Below are 16394 nucleotides of genomic sequence, written 5' to 3'. Positions count from 1 at the left end.
CTATTGTCAAGTCTAAGTCAAATATAAATTTATCCTATGTTTTCTTCTAAAGGTTTTGTATTTTTAGCTCTTATATTTATTCTTTGATCCATTTGGTGTTAATATGTAAGTTAAGGTCCAATTTAATTTTTTTACATGTGGACAGCCAGTTGTCCCAGTACCATTTATTGAAGAGTTCATTCTTTCCACATTGTGAGTTTTTGTCAACCTTGTGGAAAATCAATTAACCAAAGATGTGTGGGTTTATTTCTGGACTCTCGGTATTATTCCATTGTTCTCTCTGTTTATCCTGATGTCAGTGCTACACTATTTTGATTTTTGTATCTTGGTAGTAAGTTTTGAAATTAGGAATTGTGAGACCTCCTATTTTTATTTTGGCTATTGTTTAGCCAAGATTGTTTTGGCTATTCTGGGTCCCTTGCAATTCCATATAAATTTAGAAATTATTATTATTTGTTTTGCAAAATGACCATGGGAATTTTGATAAATATTGTATTGAATCTGTAGATCACTTTGGGTAGTATTGCAATCTTAACTATACTATGTCTTCTAATCCATGAACAGGGCATGCCTTTCTATTTATTTAGGTCTTCTTTAATTACTTTCATCAATGCTTTGTAGTTTTCAGTGTACAAATCTTGCACTTTATTGGCTAAATTTATTCCCTGAGTATTTTATCCTTTTTTATGTTACTGTAAATGGAACTTAAAACAATTGTTTTGATTATTTATTGCTTATGTATAGAATTACTACTGATTTTTACATGTTGATTTTGTATCCTGCAACTTTGCTGAAATTATTTGCTCTAATATTTTTTTGTGTGTAGTTTCTTTGGGATTTTGTATGTATATGATTATGTCATCTAGAAATGTAGTTTTACTTCTTCCTTTTATTTTGGACACCTGATTTCCTCTCCTGTTCCAGACTCCCCAGTTCTCTTTTTGCCAAGTTCCCAGACACTTCATTTCTCTTGCTTTTGGAATCCTGAGCATGTTGTGAAAATCCACGGATTTTAAAGCCTTGGTGGCACTTTGATCCCATAGGAGATGTCCCACAGTAGTCTGCTTAAAACCTAAATGCTTATTCTTTAAAAGAAAACAGACTTGCTCATTTGGGACAATTACAAATAAAAATTTCAGGTTCTTGCTGAAGCACTGGGTTGAGAACCGTGAGGCCAAATCTGGAGAGATTAGGGAGGAGTGCTGTGATGTATCGGGGTAACTGCAAAAGGAATGAAATATGCAAGGAATGGCCTTTTGAATGTCTGTTGTCCATCCCTGATGTCCATTATAATTCGAGGTGGTCCTCCAGTTACTGCAGAGAGTCATACCATAGGGGTTCATTATGGGGACAGGACTAGCTCTATCTTTACAAAAATGGCTTCTGTTTTTCCACCTGTAAAATGGGATTAAGAATAGTACCTATCAAGTGTTGCAATGAAAATTAAATAGAAGATGCATATTAATATATGAATACATTTTATTAGCATATTATAAGTGCTCAGTCAATGGCAATGATTATTTTATAGTAGCATTAGAATTTAATACCAACCAAACAGATTCTAAGTATGTCTAACATGCTTTTCTGAGCATCTCAGAATTACCTTTCCATAGTTCTATGTAATATTCTGTTTAGGATTATGTTCCAGAAATCTCTCTAATCCCAAATCATCTGCATTTGAACAGACAATTGCTAAACACACACTCACACACTCACACTCAGAGAGAAAGAGACAGAGAGGGGGGGTCGGAGAATTGTTTTTGACACTAGTCTTGAGGATACCTCAATGGTGTGGGTCACCACATGAATCCTTGCTTCTCTGAACCCCAGATTCCTGTGCTCCATCTTGCACACAGATTGCTTTTGGTACAACAGGGAGACAAGTCAGTGAGTGGGTTAAGGAGCAGGGTCCACATAGCTAATTCTACAAACCAAATCAGAGAATTTCAGGAGAGGGTCTTGGAGTCTTTGGGATGGTGTGGCCTCCTCAAGCCATTTGAACAGCAGAGACACCTCCACCTGGGGAACCTGCCTTGGGGAGGAAGGTGTGGGGTAGGCAGAGGGAGGTGGATAAGGGAGGGGCTGGACTCGCCTTCCTTCACACCAACACAGAAACCTGACTTTGCTCTGCTCTCAAGCTTTTCAATTGACCTTGATTTCCCCCACCCCAGTGCTGGGGTAGCCACAAGTGTCCTGGCCCATAATGACAGCACAGTGGCATCTCGCCTGTGCCAACCATCAGCCCTCACTCCCCTGCACCATCGAGCCAGTGCCTGTTCACACTGACACCTCACCTCCTTTACTTTCTGAAGTGGCTCTGGGGATTTTCAAACATATACTTTAACTATTCATAGACACAAACAGTTTCTTCAGTGTGTACATGCACCCCAAGTGCATCCGTGTGCTCTACAATACTCTACCCTGGACCTTCAGAGCTTCAACTCAATAGCAAGTAAGCAGCTCTCTCTCACCATGTGAAAGTGACGTTTCAAATAAATCTCAGTGAGTAGGCATGAAGGGCAGTGATGAGTCCGGGGAGTTGGCTTGCTGTCTGCAGAGGACAGTGTTCCCATGACACTCTGAAACAAAGCAGAGGTGGTTCTTAATGGTTCCATCACAGGGACAGGCTCGAGGTGACAGCACAACACCTCCCATCTAGTCTTTCTCTTGCACATTCCTCCTGTCTCAATGCAGCATCGCCCCCCTGAGACCTCATTTTCCGATGTGCGTTATGCCACCATCTCCTACCTGGGTCTCCTGCCTTCACGCTGTGTCCTCCTATTTCATCTTTGTTGGAGAAGCTGAACTCCTCCTAAAGCTGAAGTCAGATTCTGTATCTTCTTCGTGTCCACCCCTTTCTTGCCAATGTCACCTCTTGTCACACACCATGATATGCATTATTGTTATCAACTTGTTGACCCTCTCTTCCCTGTACAGTGTCAGCCCCGTGAGGATGGGACCCTGTCTGTCTTGTCAGTGTTGTACCCTGAGCCCTAGACCTGAGCCTGGCACATCGATGTTCAGAAAAACGTTGAGGACAGACAGACCTCTGCATTCGTTGTTTTTCCTGAGTCAGGCCCAGCTGGGCTCTCTGTTCGTGTTCTGTTCTGGCCCATTACAGACTCTGACCCCAAGGTAGGTCACCCCTGGTATCAAGGAACTTCATCTGAGGCCGTGTGATAAGGGGTTCGTTTGAGGGCCAACTTTGGGTAGATGAGGCTGCATTCTTTAGATTGCCATCCTTATGTGAGTCTTAAGCCCTAGCTGAGTGTCACACTAGTACACATGTCAACAAAAGCTAAGTGGCCCAGGTGTCCTCTCTCCACAGCAGGTGCTGCGATCAGGGTCACACACTGTTGGGTGGCCCCGCATGTTCATGTCTCACTTCCCTACAGGCTGGAGAACTGTGGGAGCCTGTTGAAGGCCACACAGTAATAATCAGCCCTGTCCACAGGCTGGAGCCCAGAGAATCAGACCAGGACCCCTGCAGGTTGGCATTTGCTTCTATAGAGCAGAGGTTTGTGGGCACTGCAAACAGACACATCTCAGGAATAAGGAAAAAAAGCAGTGAGATCCCTCCAAAGGCTGGTATCTGACATCTGTATTCACTTGGGCAGTGAGTGAGGAGAAGGAGGAGGAGAGGAGTCCAGGCCACGTGCAGATGTTGGAAGGACCCCCTGCCTCAGAGCTGAGGCTGGACTCTGATGGCTCTTTATCGTCTACTGAGCTTGCTGCATGCAAGGGTGTGTTTGACTGTTGCATTATGCAAAGCTGAGCCCTTTACTACTCGCTTCTACCACCCAGGTCCTCAGCCTGTAGAGCAGCTACACTGTCAGGAGTAGGCCAGGGGTGGCTGTGTGTTGTGGCTCTACCCGGTGGGAGGAAACAGCTGCTCTAAGGTTTTCTACGGGCCAGTGAGCAAGTGTTCAGGGTCCATTAAATTTGAACCACTTGAGTCCTCAAGTCCCCTGAGAAGATCCATACCACCCTCTGGTAGCCTTCTTGCACTGAAGGTGTGTGGTCTCCTCTCAGTTATTTAACACATAACTACTGGGGGTGCCAAAACACGTATAGATGTGGACACTTTAGTTAACATTGCTCAAGCAGTAGTTTTCACTTATCAGACATGTCTGGATGCTGATGGTAACCACTTTGAGCACCTTTGTAATTGCAGAAATCAAACGTGACTTGTATTCATCTTTTGTTATCGGCATATGTTATTACAATTTTAGTATTTTTTTCCGTTCCTAACGTGTATACATTTTTTGGGTACCCTCTTTATTGATTTATCTTTTTATCATTGTAATGGTATTTCCCAGGCCATTCCACATTCATTGCTTGTCTCTTCTTTGCTCATTCCTGTTTGTACTTCTTTCTCTAGTTGTTGCTGAAATCGCACCTCACTGTGAATTTTCGTGGTACATGGCCTTAATTTCTTACCTGAGTGGTTTGAATGACTGACTCTACTGAAATTATTTATTTTGAAAGTTACATTGAATGAACAGCTGTTTTAAGTCAGAATTATTTTAATATATTTTTTTAAAAATTACCAAAGACTGAGGGTTTAAACTTTAACTTCTAATTTGGTGGAGACTAAAGTCAGCTGTGTGAAATGCCAACCAGGTGTACATGACCAAGTCTCCCCTCCCTGCTTAAAAAAAAAAAAAAAAGCTTTGGACTCCTTGTTTGTGTGAACGTTCCTGGTTGGCAGTACTCCATGCATGTATCACACATTGGTGCCAGGAGAAGGTAGCATTGTCTGTGATTTACTCAACTGGGAGAAGACAAATGGAAGCTTGCACTTTCTTCTTCTTTTTTTGATTTTTTTGTTTTAAGATTTTTTTAATTGGGGATTTGGAGAAGGGGAACAGCCAAGTTGTTGTCCTTCTGTCTTAGTTGTGGAGGCTTGCACTTTGAATTCGTTGGGACCCTGCCCGTGTGCCTGCACCTTTGACTGATTTTATTCTGAAAATATATAGTTTAAACTTCAAACTTCAGCTGAGGTTCATTATGCCAATGAAAAATTGGCATAAGGTGAAAATTATTTTTTGTATTTTTCTTTAGAGAGTATTACCTGGAAAATACAGACCTGTGCTCTAAGATGGGATGTGGAAAGTTTTACAGCCTGACCTAAGATCCAGTCCAGTGCATAGGTTAGTGAGTAAATTCAGGGGAAGGAAATGAGATTGTTTTATTTAAACTTTTTATTTTAGAATAATTTTAGATGTACAGAAATGTTGCAAGGATAGCACATATATTCTTCACCCAGTCTCCCCTAATATTAACAACTATATAACCATGATGAATATAAAATTAACAAACTCACTGAAACAAATGGGTAACCTGAATTGTCCTATATTTATTAAGGAAACTGTGTTTGTAGTTAGAACCCTTCCAGAAAAGGAAACTATATGCGAAGATGGTTTTATTGGTACATTCTACCCAATTTTAAAGAGGGAATAATAAGAATTCTACAAAATCCTTTCCAGAAAATGGAAGAGGAGGAATTCTTCCCACCTGATTTTTAACTCTAATACCAATACCAGACAAAGACATTATGTGTGAAGAATACTACAGAGAAGTACCTTTTATGAGCACAGACACAAAAATCCTAAACAAAATATTCCCAAGTTAAATCCGGTCATATATCAAAAGGGTAATACATTAAAACAAAGTGGAATTTATTCAGCAATGAATATTCAAATTCAAAACTAAATTCATGTAATTTATTACATTAACAGATTGCTTTAAAATATGATCATCTTAGATTTTAAAAAATCAGGATAATTCATGTTCTTTCATGATAAAAATGTCATAGCACACCAGAAATAACGGAGAACTTTCTTTCTTTCTTTTTTTTTTTTTTAAAGATTTTTATTGGGGAATTGGGGGATGGGAACAGTGCTGGGGAATTGGGGGATGGGAACAGTGCTGGGGAATTGGGGGAAGGGGAACAGACAAGTTGCTGTCCTTTTGTTCTTCAATCTAGTTGTGGAGGACGTTGCTTCACTGGCCCAAGTTGGCACCATCATTGCGCTCTTCTCTGGCGAGGCAGATCAGTCACCGGCTTCTGGACGGCCGCTCACTGCGGCTGCTGGCCGCTCACGCTGGCTGCTGGCTACACACGGTAGCCCATGGCAATCCACTGCCACAGGGACTGCAGTCCACGCCATCGCCGGAGACTCATGGCAGCCCAGCTCCAGGTTGAGCTGTTGTTCAGCATCTTAGCTGTGGAGGGCAGTGTCACTGGCCCTCACATGTGGGATCCGAACCGGGGCCCTCTGGCGTCCCAAGCGAGTTCTTAACCATCGCGCCACTCGGCCGGCCCCGGAGAACTTCCTTAATGTAATAAAGCATAACTTTGAAAACTTAGTTGACATCATGCAGAATGGTGAGAGGCTGAATGTTTTCCCTTGAGATATAGAATAAGATAAATGGATGTTCTCTCTCACCTCTCGTATTCTACATTGTACTGGGAATTTGGCTAATGCAATAAAGCACAAAAAAGAAATAAAAAGGAACCATATTGGAAGGGAACAGATACTCTAAAAAAAAATCCTCAAGAATTTGGAGAAAAAAAACTCCTAGAATTTATGTGAGTTTAATGTGATCACAGTATACAAGGTAAATATATAAAAGTCAATTGCTATTTTGTTGATACCTACAAAGCCTATATAACAGTAAAAAACAATAAAAATTTAAAGTTAATAAAAACCATTTATACCACCAAAAATGAAATTCTTAGACGTAAATCTAACAAAAACATGTGTAAGAACCATATGCTGAAATCTACAAAACACTGATCAAAGAAATCAAAGAGCTAAGCAAGTAGAGAGTGATGGAGTGTCAATGGATTGAAAGACTCAGTAGTGTTGAGATGTCATCAGCAGTTTAATCCGTATATTCAATGAGATCTCAATCAAAATTCCAGTAAAGTTTTCTTTTGGTTTTTGTAGTTTGCACCTTCTAAGGAATTAACACATACATGTTAATTGTCAAATGTATGCCTAAAGAATTACATGTAGAGTTTCCTTATTTCCCTTTTAACATCTGAAAGATCAGTACTGATGTCTCCTGTTCAATTCCTGGCATTGATAATTTATACCTTCTCTCTCTATTTTTCTTGGTTAACCTGACCAGAGGTTTATTAATCGACCTTTCCAAAAAATCAGATTTTGGTTTCGTTGATTTTTCTTTATAGTTTGTTTTAAATCTCATTGAATGCTATATATTTCTTTTCTTCTGATTAGGTTGATTGTACTCTTCTTTAGTTTCTCAAGGTAGAAACAAGGTTGATGATTTTCAATTTGTATTCTTTTCTAACACAGACAAGCAATGCTATAAATTACCCTCTAAGTGCTGCGTAAGCTGAATTTCATGTTTTTTTTTTTAAAAAAAACATGATCCATATGTGGGATCCGAACTGGGGCCCTCTGGCGTCCCAAGCCAGCTCTTAACCAACGCGCCACTCGGCCGGCCCTGAATTTCATGGTTTTTAATGTTTCAATTTATTACCTAATCAATCGGTTGAAAATGTTTGTTTTTTTTTAAGATTTTTATTGGGGAATTGGGGGGATGGGAACAGTGCTGGGGAATTGGGGGAAGGGGTACAGACAAGTTGCTGTCCTTTTGTTCTTCAATCTAGTTGTGGAAGATGTTGCTTCACTGGCCCAAGTTGGCACCATCATTGCGCTCTTCCCAGGTGACATCTTTTCCTAGTTGGCAATTGAAAATGAACGATTGACTCTTTAGCATTAAGTAAGGTGCTAACAGTGTATTTTTATAGATGCCCTTTATCAGGCCCAGGAGGTTTCCATCTATTTCTGGTTTGCTATGATATTTTAAAATCATGAATGGTCTTTGAATTTTGTGAAGTGCTTTCCTGTATCTATTGAATGATCATATAATTTTTATTATTCATTCTATTTATTGCTCACTGTTGTTGCTTACTCAATGATTGTTTTTGAATGTTGAACCAGCTTTGCATTCCTGGGATAAATACAACTTGATTGTGATGTATTGTTATTTTCACACATTACTGGATTCAATATGATATTATTTTGTGGAGGACTTTGTGCTTTATCCACGAGGGATATTGATCTGTAGCTTTCTTTCCTTCTAATGTCTTTGTGTCCTCTCTGTTGTGGACTGAATATATGTGCCCCCTCACCCCAAATTTATATCTTAAAGACCTAATACCAATGTGACTGTATTTGGAGATGGAACTTCTAAGGAAGGGTTTAAAGTTAAATGAAGTCATAAGGATAGGGCTCTGATACTATAAGATTAGTGTCCTTATAAGAAAAGGCAAAGTGTTGAAAGTGTGGCCTGGGTCCTCCTGACTGCTTATAGTAAAATACGAGAGGAGACAGATGAATTAAAGAAGGAATTATTAAGCAAAAAGGGACCAGAACTTAAAGATTTGGAATATTCTCAGATTATCCATATTGCAAAAAAAGAGGAAGCTTGTTCTACAGAGAATCCTAAAGGTGTGTCTGAGCATCCCTTTGATAAAGAAATTGGTATGAGTATGAACCACAAATTTAATCAGCCATCTCAGCAGAAGCCTGGATAAAAGATGTAATTATACTAGCAGGAACACCACCAGCTGGGACTAAGGGGAAGAAAAAACTGGAAGGCTGGGACAGAATGCAAGAAGGCTGTTGAACTTGTGGGATCCTATAGGTCTGGACAATAGAGCTGTCTATCTGTGAACATGTGTTATCTTTCAAGAAAAGGAAAAATGACTCAGAAGGTGATTCAGAGATTGGAGGGGCTGCCACTCCCAGCACAAGCCCAGGGGCAGAACTGGTTCTTCCTCAGTTTCAGAGTGGGGCCCCTTGGGTTTCAGGAGGCCACAATGCCAACACCCAATAACTCAGGATAAATCATCCTAAAACTCACCGTATCTGATATAGATAATATTTAAGAAAGAGTTTGGACTTCAGACCTTCAAGTTGATGCTGGAATAAATTAAGACTTTAGAGGCTGTTGGGATAGAATGCATGTATTTTGCATAGAAAAAGGACATGAATTTTGAATGATGAGGGACAAGTGTAATGGGCTGAATGTGGCACCCCAAATTCATATGTTGAAGCCCTAATCCTCTGTGTGGCTGTAATAGGAGATGGGGCCATCAAGGAAGTAATTATAGTTAAATGAGGTCATAAGGGTGCAGTCCTGGTCTGATAGGATTAGTGACCTTATAAGAAGATACACCAGCTAGTTTGCTCTCTCTCTAACATATGGGGACACAGTGAGGAGTCAGCTGTCTGTAGGGCACAAAGAGATCTCTAATCAGAAACCAACCACGCCCATGCTCTGATCTCAGACTTCCAGCCTCCAGAACCGTGAAAAATAAATTTCTGTCCTTTAAGCCACCCATCTGTGGTATTGTCTTATGGCAGCATACTAATACATGCTCCTCTGTTCTTATCATACATTGATAAAATAAAGATTATTAGAGAAAAGAAATTACCATGGTTCTGCTTGATTTGAATTTTGATATTTATTTTCTTCACCTCCTCCATTTTTATTCATATTACTTAGTGTTTTCATGAAAGATCTTGATTTGGACCCCTAATCTTCTAGTGATTGTCAGAACAAAATAAGATAACACACTCAAGTACTTAAAGATAATGCCAGTCAGTAGTAAGGTTGCACTTGAAAAAAACAAACATATATGTGGAACATGGCCAAAAGGACAGACTTTCTGCTTGTGCTCACAGACCCTCCAGGAGGAGGCATGACACTGGATCATGGGTCACTTCTGCTGACTGATCAAAGGGCCAGGATAGAAGCTAGAGGAGAGGGAGTCCTGTTTTATAATTTTCATTTGGCCTGTTTTGTATGCATTACCTATTCAAAATCAGAAAAACTGATTCAACAAAATTATTCAGTGCTGGTTACAGGTGAGTAAGTAATCACAGAAGATGCAAGCAGGGCTGAGTATCAGGCCCAGTGCCCAGAAAACTCGGTGTTTTTAGGGAACCAGGGAAATACAGTAGATTTTTTTTAAAGGATCAGAGGAAAATCAATATACTCCACCCTGGATTACAACCAATGCAGCCATAAAATACACACACACACACACACACACACACACACACACACACACACACACCATTAAGGCAAACATATCTAGAGACCTCAAAGGTCATGACGTATCCTCTGTATGATTGAGGGCAATTCTGTAATAACATGGAAGGGACTCAGTAGGAGTAAGCTGAGGGAAAGAAGCCAGATTAAAAGGGATACATATGCTGTATGATTCCATTTATGAACTTTACAAAGTGGAGACTGAACACTAGTCACAGAAAGTGGATAGTGGTGCCTGAGGTGTTGTGAGAAAGGATGGAGGGAGGATTACAGAGGCGTGTGATGAGGCTTTCGGGGTGGATAGATTCACTATCTTCATTGTATTGATGTTTTCCAAGTTATGTAAATATGTCAAAACATACTAAATTGTACACTATAAACATTGGCAGTTTAATCAGTTTCAATTATTTCTCAATAAGAGTTATATAATAAATAGTCTAGAACACAAACCACAGGGATTCACATTGAGGAGAATGACAGGATGGCATTGCTCTGGAAAGTCCTGGAAATAAGGAAAGGATTGATGGTGGAGACAGAAAATTCCTCAGCAAGAGGTCAGGTCTGAGATGACCATAGCTGGGCCTGCCACTCCCAGTCCATGAATTTCAGTGCAAAGAGGTTCTGTGTCCCATCCAATGGGGAAAGAAGCTTTCTGTTTCCTTTGAGACCTTTGTCTAGGAATGAGCTTCTGTGAGTGACTTTGACAGAAGGGAGAGGAGGATGAACTTGGGTCCATGGTGGCAGCAGCAGCAAAAGCAGAAGCCATAAGCTGGCCTGAGAAAGCAGCTCCTGGCTGTGGTGGGTGTGGCCCGGGGGTCACAGGGGCACAAGGACATGGCTGCTGGGCGCCAGTGAGCACTGAGCAGAGACAAGAAGCTCTGAGGCTGGTTCACAGCTGTGATCATCCTCAAGGACAGGCCCACAGCACCCCCTGCTGTCGCAGGCCCTGGTCCATCCCTAACCCTGATAGGTTGTCAGGGGCCCATTAGAGGGAGGTCCTGCCTCCACCCATGCCTGCTGACTGCCCCCTCCCAGTCCATGGCAAATTCAAGGGACCTGCTCCTTTGGGACGATCTCATTGCTCAGGTGAGTCTTAAATGGGTCCAGTTTATTTCCAAATTAATCTCACCACAGACCATAAGATGATAATTGTGTATACTAGTTGAAAATTAATTGATGTCTTAGAAACTTCGTAACTTATTTCGGTTAATATTAAGTAGTGTGATTACTGAATTATAAGGTAAGAAAATGATTTAATTTTGTAAAAAGCAGCCAAGCTGTCTTTCAAAGTGTCTGTACCATTTCTCATTCCCACCAGCAATGATGGGTGTTGCTGTTGTCCCATATCCTCACCAGTATTTGGTGGTGTCAGTGTTTGGATTTTAGCCTTTCTAATAGGTGTGCAGTGGTAGCTCATTGTTGTTTTAATTTGCTTTTTTTCTTTTTCTTTATGTCCCACAACTTTTAAAAATTATTAGTTTCAGATGTATAAAACAATGTAATGATAAAACATTTACACCCCTCAAAGTGAAATTTAAAATTTTCTAATGACATATGATGCTAAGCATGTTTTCATATGCTTATTTACGATATGTACATATTCTGTGTTGAGGTGTCTTTTCAGAACTTTGGCCTATTTATAATTGAATTGTTGGTTTCTTTATTTTTGAGTGTAATTATGTTTTAAAATTATTTAAAAACGCAGATATTTTCTACAGTCCTCTTCATTATCCAGTAGAAACAAATATGTATAAAGAAGCCTTTGCCTAGTGAAATATCGTATATCTTTGACTGGCTTTTCTGAACACATTGTTATTATAAAGTAGAGGATTAAAATTAAAACATTTTAAAGCTTCTACAGTGGACTTGAACGCCTCCTCTGGGGCCATGGACAGCAAGCCCCCTGAGCCCACACTAACTACACGCAGCCTCTGTGAACAGGAGATGGGAGATATTAGGAGCAGAGAGTTCACTGAGCCAGTGGTTTTTGTCTCACTTCCCAACCTGGAAATAGTTGCTGTTCCACAGAGCACAGTAATACTCAGCCTCATCTTCAAGCAGGGCCCCTGTGATGGTGAGGGCGGCCTTGTCTCCAAGGAGGGACCTGGAGAATCGGGCAGGGACCCCTGGAACCCAGTTGCTGGCGTCACCTGTAAAACCCCAGGCTACCTGATAGGGCTTCTATTTGACCCAGTGGGCATAGTTAGAGGTGGTGACAGCCCCAGTACTGGAGCCACAGGTGAGGGTGACTGTCCCTCCAGGAGATTTGGACAGTGAAGCTTCCTGAGTCACCGTGGCCTGGGAAGTGGCCCCTGAGAACAGGTGAGAGAGAAAAGGTCAGCAGAGGGACAGAGGCATGAAAGTGCGGTGTGTCCTCTCCCACCCCAGCCCAGAGAGTACCCCAACCTGTGCAGTGAGCCAGAAGTGTGAGCAGCAGAGGAGCCCAGGCCATGGTGTAGGCGCCCCAGTGCTGTGCTTCTCAAGACCCCTCAGCACAGTCGGCCTGCACAGCTCTCCTTATAACTCCCACTACCTGTGGGGGCAGGGCTGCCATGCAAATGAGCTCCTCCCCGGGGGGGGGGGGTACTCAGCCGTGTTGGCAGGTCACAGCTACTGAGTGTTTCATGTCAGTGACCATGTGTTAGGGGGGTGCAGGGCTTGCAGAGCCCACAGCTAACCCTCCTCTTCCAGGGTCTGTCTACAGCCCCCGTTTAGTGTCCATCACTGATGAAAGGATGCCCTCTGGCAGCTTTTTCCATTTTTCTCCCACTCTTATTCTCAGGTCTGGAGTTCCTTCGGGAGGTGACTTTCAGTGCCTGGGATTCTACAGACAGGAAACCTGGTGAAGGAATTTGAGTATGTGAAAGCTTAAATGTACCCCCACCTCATTGCTTCTTAACTCTAATTCACACACAGACACCATCTGTGATGAGTGGAAGAGCCAGGATCTTGCGTTCTCTTCTCTAACGTAGGGTCCCCTTAAACTCAGCTAATGTTGTGTAATATCTAGCCACATGATCTGTCAACCATTCCATAGTTAGAAGCTTTGTCTCTTCCAGGGCCCAGGAACATTCCAGAAGTTTTGAATGGTTTGTAGTTCCCTATTGCTCTGGAACATTAGAGGATACATTTTAATGATATTAGTGTTTGCCAGACATGGTGTTTTAATTATTCTCTTTTTCTCATGACAGGCAGCTCTACTTACACAGAACTGTATGGTCCCAATGGCAGGAGTACTTGTCTCGTACAGAGTATGCAGAACCTTTGTGTGTCTGATTCATCACACCTGGTATCTTTCTTGGTCACCTGAAAATGAGTCACAGCATTTTTCCCAATGGTAGATCATGTACTTCCAGAAGCAGAGTGTTGTGATTCCATTTTATGAATGAAAATTGTTAGATATTGTTATTGTTTTATTTTTAAAGGTACTCAAAAATGTCACAGACTTAGTGGACTAGTGGACTCACTGGTATGATGGGCCCTGATACTTAATAGGGTGTGCCTCCTCTCCCCTGCAGCCCTTATGTACTTCCTACCTCTTGCTCATCTTGTTCATACAAATCGATGTTAGCAATATAATGTATCACTGTGAGGTTCTATAGAACTTGCAGATGGTCCAGTTATCTGGTGGATGTGTTGGCCAAGAGGAAACATAAACAATTTTGGGTAACCCATTAAGTATACTGCTGTCCATTCCATGTGAGTGTGAATGGTGTCTGATACTCCATATTGCCAGCTGATAGACAGGGAAAGTCTGCTCTCACAAGATTTATGGCTCTGCACCATTTAACTGAAACAGTGTTAATGTGCTCCAGAAAACAGGGCACATCAAGCACCGCAGCGGCAGTTAGGATACTACTTTCTGAGTTCATCTTGCAGCATCCATCTGTATTGGTTGTTGTTTAGAAGCTAGATTAAATGAAATGAAGATGTGATGGGGACCAACACACAGCATTATTAAGTATAGCACTAATCTCTATTTTCCCACAATAATATTATTTTAAGAGTTTCTACTTTGAAGAAAATGGAACAAGGCAAGATTACAGAGGCTGTCTCTTGGCTTTCTCAACTAACATACTCTTACTTCTTGGCCTCTTCACCAGGACAATAAACAAGTGTGGGGATTCTACGGACAATTATGGAAATATGTCCATTGGGTGATTCTATGGACCCAATACATCTGCTGTAAGCTGTGCCTCTCCTAGACTAGACATCCAATGTCCTACTGTGTTTGGGGACTTGATCATGCTTTTGGTTCCTGAGTATTAATGTGACTTGGATCACGTGCTCAACAACATTCAAAATATCTATATATGTCCTTTGCCCTGGGTAATCAAGTAAGTGACCATAGATCACTTTGGGGCGGCACTGGGAGAATTGTTACCATATACTTTGGTTAAGTGGTGACTATCTCACAGGGATCTAGCCTAAATTTCAGTTAGAAGTTTCTGGGCATGAAAAATGGGTCAACTTAATAAACTGGGCCATAAAACATATTTTATTAGGCTGGCTCCACTCATCCCCTGTTCACCCATTCTTTATCTTTGGCTGTATAGATTGACAGTCTCTTGGGTGGCTACTGTCTGCCTTTTGCCCTGGAACACCTTGCTCTAGTAGCCATGCCCACAGTATTTTGTGTGTTAGTCCTCTCTGGTTGTGCTATTTGGTATAATTTTATTCACTTTCTTTCTAATAATAAGAGGCATCTCTGCCCTCTAATTTTTAGGGATCTTATTATTTCTGTTGCTATCAGAGAAAACATTTCAGCAATGGAATATCCTACTGTGAGCTCTACTCAACCAAGAAATACATAACTAGCCATGAGATTGATGGGGACAGAGGAACTGACAATGATGTTTAAACAGAAGTATGAGAGCACAATAACCTGGAAACTAAAACCATCAGGGAACAGGTGGGTGTCAGCAGCCATACTTGTCCATGTATAAACTCTCATATTTCAAGAAGTCCCTGAGAAAATATTTTGCAACATGTGAAGACATTTGTTGTGGACCAAGACCAGGTAGGGCATTCAAACACGCATCACTCTCATAGGCAGGTGCTGAATGACCAAATATCAGGGAAGGTGGAAATTTACACAGCAGGGAGGGAGGCTAAACTGCAAGTCAAGCCAGTGGGAGGGATATGGATCAGGGCAGACCAGTCCTGAGGTGTTTGTCTCACTGCCCCTGCCTTGTCACTATGGTACATGTATCTGTTCTCACTACCATGGCTTGCTCCACAGTTGGAGTCATTCTCTTCTTCTTCCTTTGTGTTCTGGAGAGTCAGGTACCAATACAGGTCAGAGCCAGGACCCCAGCAGCATCAGTTAAGGAGGAAAAGTCCCTGAAATGACGTAAAGAGCAGAAGGGCTTCTGCCTGAACAGGCGGCCTTTGTGGATGGGATACACGGGCTGTAGAATTCTTCTTTAATCAAAAGACTTTAGTCTTTCTGTCTGAGATGTCTCTTGAGTTCTTGTCTGTAAATGGCTTTCCTTTTTATTTCACACCATCTTACGTATTTAGGATGTAAAACATGCATGCAGATATTATAGTCTGTGAGCTTTTAGAAATGAAGAATCTTAGGCCCCATTCCAGATCCACTGAATCAGAAGCCACATTTTACAAGATCCCCAGATGATTTGTGTGTGCATTAAAATATGAAAATAACTGGTCTCACACCTGCGTGAAGCACTGGTTTGCTTCTGGTTATGAATTGTTTGTGTCTCAGTGTATTCTGCTTCCAACCAACCTGTCCAGCAAATGAAGTCTCTGCTCCATCATTTTGTTCATTGTATGTCAAGAATAATGTCCTCAAGTTGTCCAATTGGAAACGACCAGCATCTCCCTCTCACATCCTAGAAGTACCACAAACTGAGTGGCTTAACCAATAACAATTTACTGCCTCTCAGTTCTGGAGGCTAAAAGTACAAAACCCTAGGGCAGGGCATGTTACCTCTGAAACCTGCATGGGAATCCTTCCTTGCCTCTTCATGTCTCGTAGTGGTTTGAGGGCAATTTTGGGCATTCCTTGGCTTGTAACACATAAACCCTACCTGTGCCTCTATCTTCTGTTGGTGTTCTCCTGGTCTTCCTATGGCCGTCTTGTTATAAGGACACCAGTTACATTGCATTAGGAAGCTCCCCCACTCCATTATGGCCTCATCTTAATAATGACATCTGCCACCACCCTGTTTTCAAATAAGGTCACGTTCTTAGTTCTGAGGGTTACAAATTTAACATCTCTTCTTTGGTGGTGTGGGACACAATTTCATCCAGAGCATTAGGGAAGAAGAATC

At 41.5% G+C, this 16394-nt stretch overlaps 1 long non-coding RNA gene across 1 annotated transcript in view; it reads left to right on the top strand.

Moving 5' to 3' along the window:
* The window catches only part of LOC109378000 (uncharacterized), a 50620-nt gene that overhangs the window by 32954 nt on the left and 1272 nt on the right, over nucleotides 1–16394 (top strand). Inside the window, exons 4-5 of the long non-coding RNA XR_002122948.1 lie at nucleotides 14202–14435; nucleotides 14825–15010. This is a non-coding gene — a long non-coding RNA (uncharacterized LOC109378000). The remainder of the gene's footprint in view (nucleotides 1–14201; nucleotides 14436–14824; nucleotides 15011–16394) is intronic.

Source organism: Hipposideros armiger, unplaced genomic scaffold (assembly GCF_001890085.2).
Source record: "Hipposideros armiger isolate ML-2016 unplaced genomic scaffold, ASM189008v1 scaffold_1686, whole genome shotgun sequence".
Taxonomy (NCBI): domain Eukaryota; kingdom Metazoa; phylum Chordata; class Mammalia; order Chiroptera; family Hipposideridae; genus Hipposideros; species Hipposideros armiger.
The sequence above is the reverse complement of the archived record's forward strand: the minus strand, read 5'-3'. Positions and strand labels throughout refer to the sequence as shown.